General features: G+C 45.2%; 1 protein-coding gene and 1 long non-coding RNA gene across 12 annotated transcripts in view; one reads left to right on the top strand and one right to left on the bottom strand.

The window, feature by feature from the left end:
• LOC139783373 (uncharacterized) overlaps positions 1-11996 on the top strand; it is an 85042-nt gene extending 73046 nt beyond the window's left edge. The window contains exon 9 of the long non-coding RNA XR_011721248.1: positions 11476-11996. This is a non-coding gene — a long non-coding RNA (uncharacterized lncRNA). The remainder of the gene's footprint in view (positions 1-11475) is intronic.
• The window catches only part of Soxn (SRY-box transcription factor soxNeuro), a 283767-nt gene that overhangs the window by 79128 nt on the left and 190835 nt on the right, over positions 1-13804 (bottom strand). The gene's annotated exons all lie outside the window — the stretch shown is intronic.

The raw sequence follows: 13804 nt of genomic DNA, 5'->3' as shown, positions 1-13804 counted from the left end.
AGTGATTAACATCGTCCCGGACGATTATTTGCGAGCGGAAATTTGCTCTGCGCCAGAAAAAATACTAGACTGTCACGAGTAATTATATAGCCTCGAGCGTAATGTCTTAATTTCCAGGCAGAACCGCGGCAGAACCACATGTGCCATTTGTGCTAACCTGCCTCTTATCTCGCACGTAAATATTTAACACTTGCCTGGGAAGATAAGACGCGCCGTATTTTCGTACTGGCAATGTCCAGTTCGGTGAGCAGCTTCGCAAAATCATCCGAGGTCGCGATTTGGAGTGTCGCGAGAAAAATCGCGGTCTTGCGAAATAGTTGACAGCGTACAACGAACGATAGACGTTCACACAAATCGTTTTTACGAATATCTCTCGACAGGTTTTTTTTTCTTTCCTCGCCTGCTCGTGCCGCGCGTACTTTCAGTCTCCTTTCAAAATCCCACGCGCGCGTTTCGAATATTCTTTCGCGTGACCTATTACGACCGCAACGCGAGAAGCAAAGCAAAGCGGAAAAAGAAAGGGACATGGGCGGAGGGAGGGGTGAGGGGAGGAAAGAGAGAGAAAGAGACAGAGAAAAAGAAAGGAGAAAGGGCACGAAAAAAAAACGCACGATTTGTCACTCACAACGTCACTGCTTATCCGCGCGATACATCACGAACCGGCGCACAGTTGGCCGTAATTAATCAACGGTGCAGCGATAAATAATTAAGATTCGAGCCGCGCGATCGCCTCATTAATTATCGCCGCGTGCGGTGACACGCGTGACACTCTCTACAAAGTGTGGCCGTTTAAAGGCGCACTCGCGGCAGAACTATTTTCTTTTTCTTGAGTTTTAGTTGCCGATCACGCTCGTGATAAGCGGGGCTCCCGCGAAATAAACGAAACAAATGAGAGAAGCGCCGAGATATCAAAGCGACGGCATTCACTATCGAGAGAATTAATTATATTATCTTAACGTTGACACTCTGCTTTCTGCTTGCTCGATTCTCATCCGCTGATGGCCGGTTCCTCAACCATCTAAAATTATTCCTGTAAAAACTATTTGATCCGTCAAAATTGATGTAAAACCGTTACTCGACTTTTTGTCTTGAGATAAAGTACACAATTCGCAGTAGAAATTTACGTGTTATTTACTCTAACATGATTAAACTTAATCTAGAAAGAAAGTGTCAAATAATTATATCTATACCTACATATGAACACGATCTTTGATCGTTTTTTTTTATTCCAGAAAGGAGAGAAAAGGAGGACGCATGTTCGTCCATTTTTATAAGCGTCTATACGAGCAGCAAATTCTTTAACTTCTAATTCGCATCGATTAGTAAAGGATGCGATTTGTATTGTTCGTCATCTATAGACGGCCGGATAAGATTACAATTTTCTGCTATCGCGAAGCTCTGCATTCCGATCGGGTGTCCGCGTACCTATGGAGTACAGCGAGCGGATTCAAATCCGCGTATAGCGACGTTGAAATTTCATTCATCGCGCTCGCGCGCAGAAAACGCAACGCGCGGTTTCTATGCTGACAATACCGTGCTAATTACCATCGCCGGAGAGCCCGCGACAAAAATGACTCGTCGCTGTCACACCTGGTCGGAATATGGTCGAAAGGCAGACAGGTCGGGTATCTAAACCTCCCCCCATGCCCCGCATAAATACGAGCGCACGGAGCTGCGTCGGTTTCTCCGAGAGCGGCGCGGCGCGGTGGGCACATGCACAAACGACACACGCACGACGTCCCCACAAACGGCTCAGGTTAACGGTGAGACTCGGAGCGAGGCGAGAGAGCTGATGAGAATATAATTGCAAAGTCATTCATCAGGCAACATCGGCGGCGGCGGCGGCGGCTTGTGTGTACGTGAATTATGTTAGAACGGAGCGCATGCGAGGCACGGTCGCGAGAGAGCCATCGATACGTACGGATGTATGTACGAGGAACATCGTGAGAGCGCGAATTACGTGTCTATGGCAGACGCGGGCATTCCGCGGGATCATCGAATTCCAGGACGGAATCGCGCGACGCGTTCCGTAGCTTCTTTCTATCTCGTCCCCTCGCCGGCCGAGAAAAGCGGGCGGAGGGTGCGCGCGAATGATCACCGATATCCGATAATTCGGACGTACTGATTAATGGTAGGGCTTAGCGAAGGTTGCGAGATGGATATGTATAACATGCAATCCCCGGCGTTATATCCTTATACCTATCCATAAAAATTAAATTCCTAATTTTATCTCGGATGAGACGCAATTACGTCGTAATCTTCTTTACGACGTCGTAAAAATAAGGTTTACGTCGTGCATTCCTAATTTTATTTACATATACTATATCTATGTTTTGAATTTCACACATATGTTCCAACGGTATACATGCAAATTATATAATTATATAGAACTATGTAGATTCATTGTATCGTACAATGTACGATGCCTTCTAAATAAATTAAAATGTCACATTTCTCTAGTGAGAATCTCTACTTTGTCTTACATTCGTTTCCATCCTATTAATTCGTACAATTTTTAAACTGACGCGAACATACCTTGCGTTTATATAAAATAAATTGCGTGTCGATGACGAGCATCGCCGCGTGAAATCGGACCTAGCACTCGTCCGAAGAGGAGAATGGAAAATTGCGTAAGGATCTCCGCGGCGCGGCGGCGCGACTCGCGCGATAAATATGCAACTTCGGACGCAATCGCATATTTTTACGGAGCTCGGGGGGGATTTTTTACCAGATCGCCGCGACTTAAAAAAACTGCAATGATTGACGCGGTTGCGACGCGAAATTACATCACGATTCCGTCGTGTGTCAAGATGCACGGACTTCGACGCTCAAAGGACATTTCGCGATGCTTAAAGTACGTTTGTTCAAATATCAAAGCGATTGATCATGTCGATTGATTGTCGATGTCGATCGAAATTACCACATTTTCTTATCCCTTAATTAGTTGCGTATTAAACTCGTAAATAACGTCATCCAATTTATCTGAAATACATAAATAAATAAAAAAGTGTGCCGAATAAAGCAAAAAAAATTTTTTTATGATGAGTTAGGTAAAGAGAAATCGATTATTTGTTATTGGAAATCAAATCTCAAAGACCATGTAATTATTATTTAATAGCGCCATAATTATCTCTAATTATGCTATCACTAATTACGTTACGCAAGTTAAAACGCGACTAACTAACAAAAGGGTTAAACGGCGATGGTAGTTTAATTAGAGACCCTATAATAAGAGACTGGCCATAAGGCCAGTTTTGTCAAAATCCTGCGAGAGAGAAGGATATACATTCATATCGCTTTCTCTTTCTCTCTTATATCTCTTTCTCTTTCTGTTTCCCTTGCTTTTGATAAAATTGGCGGACCAATCAAAACTGGCTGTCTTATGGCCAGTCTCTTATAGGATCTCTAAGTTTAATCATCGCGATCAATTATAAGGATGACCGTTTCAATGTTGCGCAACGGTGAACTTTCGAATCGCGGTATCCATTACAAATTAATCGAGTGACCGTTGCCAAAAAGCCGGGTGTCTCTTGACGTCTGTGACATGCACCGATACGCTTGAGCATACGAACAAAGCCAGAAAGTGGGTCCACGACGTATGGCGTCGCGGAACGAGCCACTAAGCGATTACACGGCACGTCGTCGAAGGATTAAGGTCTCGGTTATATTGAAAAATTACGCTCTTACGTAATTAACGGCCGAAAAGTCCAGACGAGATGAATACCAGCGCGCGCGCGCGCTAATCTCGACTCTCCTTCGAACATCGGTCCTCCTCGTCTCACCGGTGTGTTCCCCATTTCTTTTTTTACTTTTTAATTCCTCTCAGCCGCCTGTATGTCACGAAGATAGCAAATTTCATTTGTTATTTTCTCTCTGTATTCGCGAGAGGAAAACGCGAACGCGGCGGCGGGCGGCAGCGACGACGGCGACGGCGACGACGGCGACGACGGCGACGGCTTCTTTCACGCGGCTCGCACGCGACATTTATCACGCGCGTGTGACATTTTAATTAAATGCGATGACACTCCTCGTTCGATCCAGACAGAGCGCGTGCACACGCCCGCGAGTTGTGATCCGCCTCGCACGTTAACACCTACGCCCGTCGATAACGATATTACGTCGCGCGTTCGCCGCACAGCCCCGTCCTCTCTTCCTCTTTCTCTTAGTCCCGACCACATTTCCCCTTGCCTCTCTCTCCCAGTCTCCCTTCCCCTTGCCACGCATCGCGGTATCATTCTTTTCGAGTCTCTTCTCTCGTTTTTCTTTTGACTCTCGAATGAGCACTGGCGATCGCCGACACCGCGCGAAAACAACGCGTCCACCGTGAATCGGAATGACAAATCACCCGTGAGGCTCTTGACGATGAAATTAGCCGGCCATTCGCTAATCGGCGCGGCGATGAAAATCGCACATTGTCAGATTCGCGGAGCGATGACCGTTAAACGCGCGGATACTTGTCGCCGCAGTCATTTTTAATCCGTGGCATTTATTGAAACTGCGTGCGCGCGTGTGTGTATGTGTGTGCTGAAATATTTCAGTAATAGCCGCTCCTTTAAGAGGCTTATGGCACATATAAACGTTGAAATTGCAATCGCAAACACGTCGCGTGGTTAACCGTGATATAATTGCATTACGTTGTACGTAAGAGCGATGATCTTCAGCTGCTTGCTCGTTTTAATTATCATGATTGATTCTCGTTACAAAACGGCGTATTGCCGTCTGTGACGAAAGACGGCAACAAATTGAGCACAAGCGTATCGCGGCAACGCGTCGAATCGCGATACTAGCGATCACCGGCGTCGGTGCGCAATCCGAAATTCTAATCGCCGTCACGATCTCCCCGCTTCTTCAGCTCGAGTAGGGCCCCGCGCGCGATAACTCGACGCGTGACGGCATTATAACGACTTTCGCAGACGGCGCGGGCGGGCGGACCGATAAGGGGACCGGCGAGGCGAGAGGTGAGACGGAATCCCGGATCCGCAGTCGTACCGAAAATTAAGACAAATCACGACCGATTACGATCGCGTTAAATTAGCCGGCGGCCGATTCGTCGCCGACCCCGACGCCGACGCCGACGCCGACGTGGCCGCATGCGAATCGTGCATTAAGAGACGCCGGCCGTCGTAAATGCATCGCCGTCGCCCGGGAGCTTCGCTTCTTGTTTTCGTTCACGATGCGACGGCCCGCAGGACGATAACTCAGCAGCGTGTACGCCATCGCACGCGCGGTTGCCCTAGGTTATCAGCCGGCACGAGTCGTTATCAGCAGCCGCCGCGACCGGCTGAAAAATCACCGGCCGGAAAATAATTGTTAAGTGCTTTTATTAGTGCACTAATGTGCAGCGACGGGGGGGGGGGGGAAGAACTGGGACAAAAGGGGGACGAGAGATAGCCTGTTCTGACAGGGCGGAGCAAGTCTTGTCTTTACCAATAACTGTTCCATCATAGAGGACTTATCTGAATGTTCGAGATAAGCACAATTAAGAAGAAACAAAAAACAATGGCGCTGGAGCCCTGCAATGGTGCCCTGTCTAGACCAGAGGATGATCCTACTTATGGCTCATGTTAGGATGCATTCCGTTTCACGCATGATGCATCATTTATCCATGTTTAACATTCGGTGAACAATAAGGATAAATGTTACATTATGCACATCGTGCGTGAAACGAAATGTACTCCTAGTGAGTAGTGTACACTATTCACTAGGATAAGTCACAAACAGGATTATCTTCTAGTCTAGACAGGGCATGGGCCTCATCAGAATTTTTAAAAGGTTCCGAGACAAGATTTTGTTTTCCATAGTAAGTTCTATGGGTTTCTGGTTTCACGGGTAGGTTTTGTCAGTCTACCGCCTTAATCCCCAATGACTAATTAAGTAAAGGACAATAAAATTGTCTCAGCTACGCCGGAAGGTTGGTTTCAAAGATCATTGGATCGATGGCGATGTCTAGCTTATGCAAAATGTAGGGAGCAGAATTTTAAAGATGTCACACATAATCTAGCGGAAATTCGCGAGATCGTCTGCAGGTAGATGCAAGTTTGTAGTGTGTAACAAAGCGCGCAATAAATCCTCTCGATATCGCTCGTTAATGATCGCGTGCATCGCCGATAACTCGCCGGCGCGCAGTTTACTATCCATTTCCGAGCGGAGCGCCGCGCCGCGCGTCGCGGTGCATAAATCATATTTCGTATAATTTATATCGCGAATAACGCGCGTAAGATAGGTGAAATATAACCTTTCGTCGTCGGAGAGAGCTGAAATCGCTTTGCGGATCCGAGCGGAGAGCGCGGGTGGAGCGTCGCGTCCTTGAAGAGCCGCGGACTAAATCGAGTTAGATATATGGGCCATCCGCTTAAGTAATTGTAAAAAGCACAAGTGAATCTAATGCGCGAGGGTAAGGACAATTTAGCGCTGTTAAATTAATTTCAGGTCAACGTTTCGTAAATACGAAATATTTATGAACTTCTGACGCTGCTCTTCCGACAACGCTCCCCAGTACGCATAAATTAACGTCCACCCGGGCGTAATTCACGTTTGCGCAGGACGCATACCGAAGGACGTGAAGGTGGATAAATGCCTATAAATATTAACTCGATTACGAGGAGCTGTTTGCACCTGCTGAATTACTGACCCGTAACGCAAGCGAATCTGCCCTAAAATTATCCGAGCAAAATCTCCGGTTCGTACGAGAGAGGCTACAAACGAGGAAACGAGTAATCAGTTTCGGGAAATACCATGGAATACAGAAAATCAAGCGTTTTATGAGGGAGATGTATTTTCCTCGTGTGTGCCATATTACATACGTGCCTCGACTTTTCGAACAACTTCAAGACGAAAGTAAATCGGCGTCGCGTGCAAGGGAATGACAAGCGAACCGTTCTAATGCCGGGAAACTGCAGCGTACTTGTTTGTATTACTCCCAAATTGCTCGTAAAACAACGGCATCTTTACTGCGGCGTGCGTACATACGTTTCGCGTGACAGTTCTGCAATGGGCAATTCTAGTTAGCGATAACATTTATCCGTCACGGCCGCGGAGACGGATTCTGACGCTCGAGCCGAAATAAAATGGCACGATGGAAAAGCGTACGGGGAGTGAAAATTGCGTGTATATGTAACAAGCGCTGACAATCTCCCGCATCTCGTGAGGCAGACCGACTCCGAGTGTTTACCCGCGACGAATTTGTCCGCATTAAGAACGCATTAGCGTCAGGTCCACGACGGTTTAAGCGATCGGCGTGATACGAGCTTCGTGCGGGTCGCGACGGCGCGCGGCGCGTGCACGCCGACGAAGCGGTGATTAAGGACTCGACGCCGCTCGCACAATCCGTGCTCTTAAACCTGATCTTTTACATTAGATTGAGCAATTTAAATAAATTTCCTACGAATATAAATAATACGGAAGACGATCTTACCAGTCTTGTGCTACCTTTTAGTAACAATACATAACGATGTAACGATGTATAAATCTTCTTTTTTGCTTTCCTCAACTCAAATCAAAGATCTTGATACCAATTGATTAAAGGCTAACGGAAAGAGAAGAAAAAAAAAGAGAATTAAATTTTCTTACGCGAAAACGGCTCGAAGAAGAACGGGAGGAAGAAATGAGGAACTTGTTTTAGGGTTTGTCAGCTCCCGGTGGTTGGCGGTTCGATTCGGACCGGTGGTGCTATTAACGACATTAACGCTACTACGAGCAAACACGGCTCTATATCATCCACAAGCCGGCGGAATAATAAACAATAAATTCCGGTGAAATACGGCGTCGAACAAGCGTAACCCATTTGTTTGCGATAAACTGACCCGGAGGCTAGTCCGACCAGTTTGTAACTGCCGTCTCCGTGCGTGAACGCAACCCCTCGCCGTCTTCTTACCATTTTTTTTTCCTCGCGGCTACCCTCTCCTTTAACGCGTGAACGCTCACGAATATCTCAGGACAAAAATTACTTTCTTTATGCGCATCAGATATTCATAAAAAAATATTGGGATAATATCTTTATCGCGCAAACTCGGAAGCGACTGTCTTCTCACAAATTCAATGACTGAGGCTGATTATATTTTTTATCCCGTGATTAATGATCAATTCAATCGCGTGCTCGATATGAGTAAACGACACGCTAATAAATTTCTAAGATTTCAGATGTTTCTTTTGCAGCATGATTGCAGGTGTTACTTCCATCTTAAGTGCTGACAGGCACGAACGTATAAAACGCTCGTCTGTTACCCGAAATTACCTGGTGCGAGATTTCTCAAATTTTATCGAGACCCACCTCGGCGAATAATTATAGCGCGCATTTTTGGCGCTTATAAATCGATCGGGGAGATGAGCGTGAAATTAGAAGAAAAAGTTTGGTTCGAGTAATCTGTAAGCTCGCCGCTTAACGAACGACCGTGTGATTACGAGTGATTACGAGTCTTAATCATGCGAGCGCGAATACGATGTAAGAGTGAAGGAGAGAGATGGAAAGAAGAGAGATGTGTGCGACCGCGACGGCAGCGGCGGTTCGTCAGAATATACGATGCGCGTACGTTATCGTGCCAATTAACAAATTGGAAGGTCCGACTGGATTCTCAATGACGGCCGTTCGTTGCCATAACTGTCGCCCGCTGGTACCATAAATGCGTAACGACGAGCGGAAAGAGGCCCTATGTCTGAACCGTTTCTCTTTTTAGTTATACTGTTTGCACTTTTTTATCTTTTTCATCATTCCACGGAGCATATATATTTCAACTTTTACAAAAATTTCGAAAATGTATACCGTAATACTATATCTATCAAAAAATCTAGAAAAACGTGAGAAGAAAATCTACCTGATTGTGTGAGTCACTACTAAAAAGAAAATAATCTACCTGAGTCAGATAAGAAAAGGGGATAAAAAGCAGAGTTCCAGGGAAAAAAAATCTTTAAAAAAGTGATTCAGTAGTATATCTCGATTGTGTAGTATATCTCTAAATACTCTAAATATACTACAATCTCTAGATATATTATAAGATATGCTATACAAAAGCTAGTAGTACTACTACTGCTACTACCTTTTGTAGTAGTAATACGTTCAAAATTCTTGTTAATTTTTTAGCTTTTGCAGTAGTTAGTACCATTCTTCAAAATTCTTGTTAATTTTGATGAGAGAATTATATCTCTTGCAATCTATTAATATATTCTCCAATCAACATTTGTGTATATTAATTTATGAGACACGCCACTGTCGAAATTGCACTGGCACGATGATAACGAAAAGCGTCGGAAACAAAACGCACGACGTATTCTCTCGGTCCTCCAAGGAGTAAGAGAAGGGCGCGGGCTCTCGCTCACCCACGTTCGCAGTAATTATCGCGGTTACGGTTCCGCGGAGAGGGTACGCGATCGTTTAAGTCACTTGGGATAACAAGTGCGAGATTCGCAGTTCGTTAACCCGCTCGCTCGAGATGGATTAATGGATCCGTTAGATCTTCCGATCGGCGACGGCGCGCCCGTCATCCTCTCGTCTCGCTGTCAGTAGAAATCGCGTTGGATCGACGCCGGTGGTAATCGCGAGCTTATTATCTCGGCGCCGCGATTTTTTCGCCAGTAAAACGCCGATGAAAAGTAGCCCGCGAGCCGATAAGCCCAGATAGAAGTAAAGCGATCTCGCGCTGTCGTTGCTGTTGCTTTTCGCGAGCGTATCGGTACGTTATTGGCCGTTAATTTGCCCCCCGAGCACAGGAAGTTGACGAAGAGAATTCTTTCGATGAAAGCCGATCTGCATAAACTGTTTCTCCTGATGTACAAAAAAAATGTATTCAATTAGGAATAAATATATATGGGACAAGTACTGATCGACTTACGGCTCTGATGGAGCAGCAGAGAGAGAGCGAAGTCGGGGTTATTGGATCTAGTAAAGCTTACTTGAACGTTAATAACAAGGTCGTTTCGCACCGGATAGTCGATCGGCACAGTGGCAGGCTGCCAATAACTCCCGCGGGCGCACGGGCGGTGCCATAAGGAGTGCGTTTTAGGTAATTGGCCGTGAATATTATCTTACTTAGGGGCGACGGAGGTTAACCGGATCAACGGAACCGTGATAGCGAAAGAGAGAGAGAGAGAGAGAGAGAGAGAGAAAGCAGTAGACGGTTAGAGGGAGAGCGGAGGCGAGGTGTGCGATACCTTACAAATTGCAACTCGCGAGGGGATGTTTAGCACGGAGGTACCCACGCGTGATCCGAGGGATCGGCTCGAGATTAAAGCGGACCTGAAGCGCAGTGGCATCAAAGCGAACTCTCTCTCGTTCGCCTCGTGCCGCTCGTTTTTCATCATTTTTCTCTCCTTACCCGGCGCAAACTGATTTATCGCGAGGCGCAAACAGTTATTAAGCTTCAAGCATGCCTACGCGACTTTTACGCAAACTTTATCCGTACAGATCCGACGTAATTTAGTCATCTGATTGGAATCCGTATTCAGATCATTTTCGCTTGTTGCGTTTATACAGAACTGAAGAAATGAAACGGAAATAAACGAAGGGAAGAAAAGGCAAACGAGTGCAGCCGACACTTTGCGCGCAAAAGAGAAATCACAAGTGATTTGAATGAAAAATAGATTGCGTTTACGTTAATGACGAGATTTTCCTGTTTTACGCTTTTATTAAATGTAATTTGCGCCAAGTCGTTCCATGATATTCGTAATGTCATATTTGTGTCACAGCCAGTAGTATTCTGAATGTAACATATACACAAACGCATACAGGGATTTCAAGATTGACTACATTCGCGCGTTACCGTATTTATGCAATATTTTCGCAACCGCGCATGCAGAAACCGCTACCATTGTGCGGACGTTACTTTTTAAAGCGGAAGCGCGATTAAAATGGCATACCCGGCGGTTGGTAATTTTCAAATATCGGAAAAATCTAAATCACCTGTGATTTATTTCGCGGATATCTATATATACCGCGAGTAAAAAATTTTGTCGTTAATAACTCCGCGCGTGATGGACGTCATGACATATATTTGTTACGCACGTTCAGCGAGAAATATATACATTAATCGAGAATATTTATTCGAATTCTAAAATTATTTGAGTACCTTTTTTTCCCCGAGATTTTCCCGGGATTTTCCCCGAGACCTTCGTCACAGTATAAGTAGATACAGTAGGTCCACTCCGTGTCGGCCACCTTTGATCTGAAGTGAAATGGTCCGCCATGATGTTGAGTGTGGAAATCGTATGTCTGTCCTTCTCCATCGCTCGCGGAGAAGGACAGACATACGATTTTTCTCCTTCTCCATCTTATTGACCGCCATATTGTTGAGTGTGCAAACCATTTCACGGGTTTTGGCCTGAGTGAACATACTGTATCTACTTATACTGTGCCTTCGTCATATTAAATTAAGGCGTTAGAACAATCCTGGCCTTCAACATAATAGTTTCGGCTTAACTTTGTACTGTTTACGTATGTGTTCGCCGGTATGTAATATATCTTCTAACGTATTTACTTGTTCGCAGACAGATGGAACCTGACCTTCGACAGAGACGCACGCTATTGCTCGATCAAACGATCGCGGTGATCGCGGCTCTATCAAAATAATTTGCGACTTGTCGACGTTCAGTCGAGATAACAAAAACCACCGTGCAAAAGTTCGTATATAGCGAGCTTTAATCAATCCCCAGGATACAGCGATCGCATTGAATTCGCGTAAGTATAATTTAAACAAATTATAGCTGGACAGTTCATAAATTGTTTTTTAATTGAAGAATATTTGTGTTGAACGAGGGACGGGTGTTGAAAGAAAAAAATTGAGGGAATTGTTACTCTTTGAGCCAACTCTGTACTTATCCTTGCTACTTGATCGCGTGTCGAAGTCAGCTATTATTACAGCCACGATCGCTTGTTATGAAATAGTTATTATGCGGCATGCTCAAATAGACGCGTGCTAACATATTTATGCTAACATCTAGTTTTCCTGAAACCGAATAAAACCAGACAATTGTAGTAGGATAAAAAAACGTCGTTATTGTAAAACCGTCTGTGTGTAAAAAACATGTACGAGGTTTACTCCTTATATGAGATACCTAATCCATCTGCTCGTTAGCACTCGTAAATACGGGATATTCGGAAACGATTTAATATTTCTTAAAAAGAAAAATTGGAGAGCAGGATAATCGAAGTGTATCGCAAAACAATAAAACGTAGCGATCATAACAACGGGCAAAAGTCTCGCGTGCTGTACTCGAACTAGTCAAAACGTGAAAGAAATGATGACGCGGATGGAAAAAGATATACGTACAAACACACGTTTGGACGTCGCTTCAACCCGTTGCCCGAAACACCGGAAAGCGACCTGAAATTATTATCCAACTTTGTGCGAGCAACAAGTGTCGTTAAATCAACTCCATGTCGTCCATCTCGTATATCGTGCGGTTGTATATCGCCGCGCGCTACGCACGCACGGGATATTTAAAGAAACGTTATCTAAAGTTGGTCTCTGCGAGCATTGTTATTCGCGGCTTCGCGCAACGTTCGCCCGGTTAAAATAAGCCAGCGTCTACCCAGTTGAGCTCCTGGCATACGAACAGATGCAAATTGCGCGCTAGGTAGCAGGTAGCCAGCCTTATACATTCCAGACAATCAATGTCACGTATAATCGTGCGAGAGGAAAACAATTTTCCGTCTCATCGCTCGTCGTCAACGAGACCACTCGCGAGTTAAACGTCGCGGAAGGTCGCGGACCGGGGGAAGGAGATGAAAAAAAAACGAAGAAAGCTGATGAAGCAATAGGTATTAAATAATGACGTGCTCTCGCACTTGGCGTCACGTACGTCAGCATGCCGCGCCGCCGCCGCCGCCGCCACCACCGTCGCCGCCGACACGCAGCATGCGTGTCCTCGTGGGGCGTGAAACACTTGAAAATCCCGGTTATGTAAAACATAGGAAAACGGCGGCCCTCCGCATGCAGGGCCGCCGCGTCGCGTCGCGTCGCGTCGCACCGCTTCGGGAACGTTAGGTGGAACGCGTAATTGAAAGCACTTTAGAGACCCTAGCGGCACGCACAACGAGCTACTCGCATTTGCATTCAGTGGCGGAGGGAATGCCTTTTAACCGAAATGACTGCGTGTGTATGACAAACGCCGGGGTTTATGTGCCGGAACGATGAGAATATTTATTGGCGCGAATTAATGTCTCCACTCGGCCATATACCGCGTTCGGCGCGCACGTTTATGCGTATATATGCTATATATTATATATACATATTTATCGGAACGATTTCGCGAATGCGCGCTATGACCCGCCGCCGTCGGGAGAATAAAAAGCCCATTAGCGGCAAAAAATCATTTGCGCGGGTCATAGGGCGTGTCTGTTCATGTGGATTCAACTCGCGCTGTTGATACGTGATTTGACATTGACTCGTTATAAGCAAGTAACACATAAACTCATTTCGCGTTTGAGTAATTGAAAATTCAATACAAAAAAATAGTTGCACCACATTTCCAAAAAAATTATCGAGAATGCTTGCGAGCACCAATAGCACATTAAAATATCGACGGTTATTTTACAAATACGCATATGTAAGACGGTAAAATATCAGAAAAAAATATTCTTAGACTTTTATTCTTCGTTCCAATTAATCTTTGTATTATACCGATATAATATTCATGAATTTTCACTCACGAATGAACGGAATTATTCTCTCGCTATTCACTATCAGTGCAATCGAATTGTTTTTAACGAGTCTCATTTTGTCGTTAATGTTTATATAAACATGCATAAATGTAATATTGTAATGAAGATATAGTGCGTCGAAGCAGGATGACGGATACGAAAGATGATGTGCAG

The sequence above is a fragment of the Temnothorax nylanderi genome, unplaced genomic scaffold, assembly GCF_030848795.1.
Source record: "Temnothorax nylanderi isolate EJ_2023f unplaced genomic scaffold, tnyl_v1.0 TNYL_tig0001_pilon, whole genome shotgun sequence".
Classification (NCBI taxonomy): Eukaryota; Metazoa; Arthropoda; class Insecta; order Hymenoptera; family Formicidae; genus Temnothorax; species Temnothorax nylanderi.
This window is presented reverse-complemented; position numbering and strand designations above follow the sequence as displayed.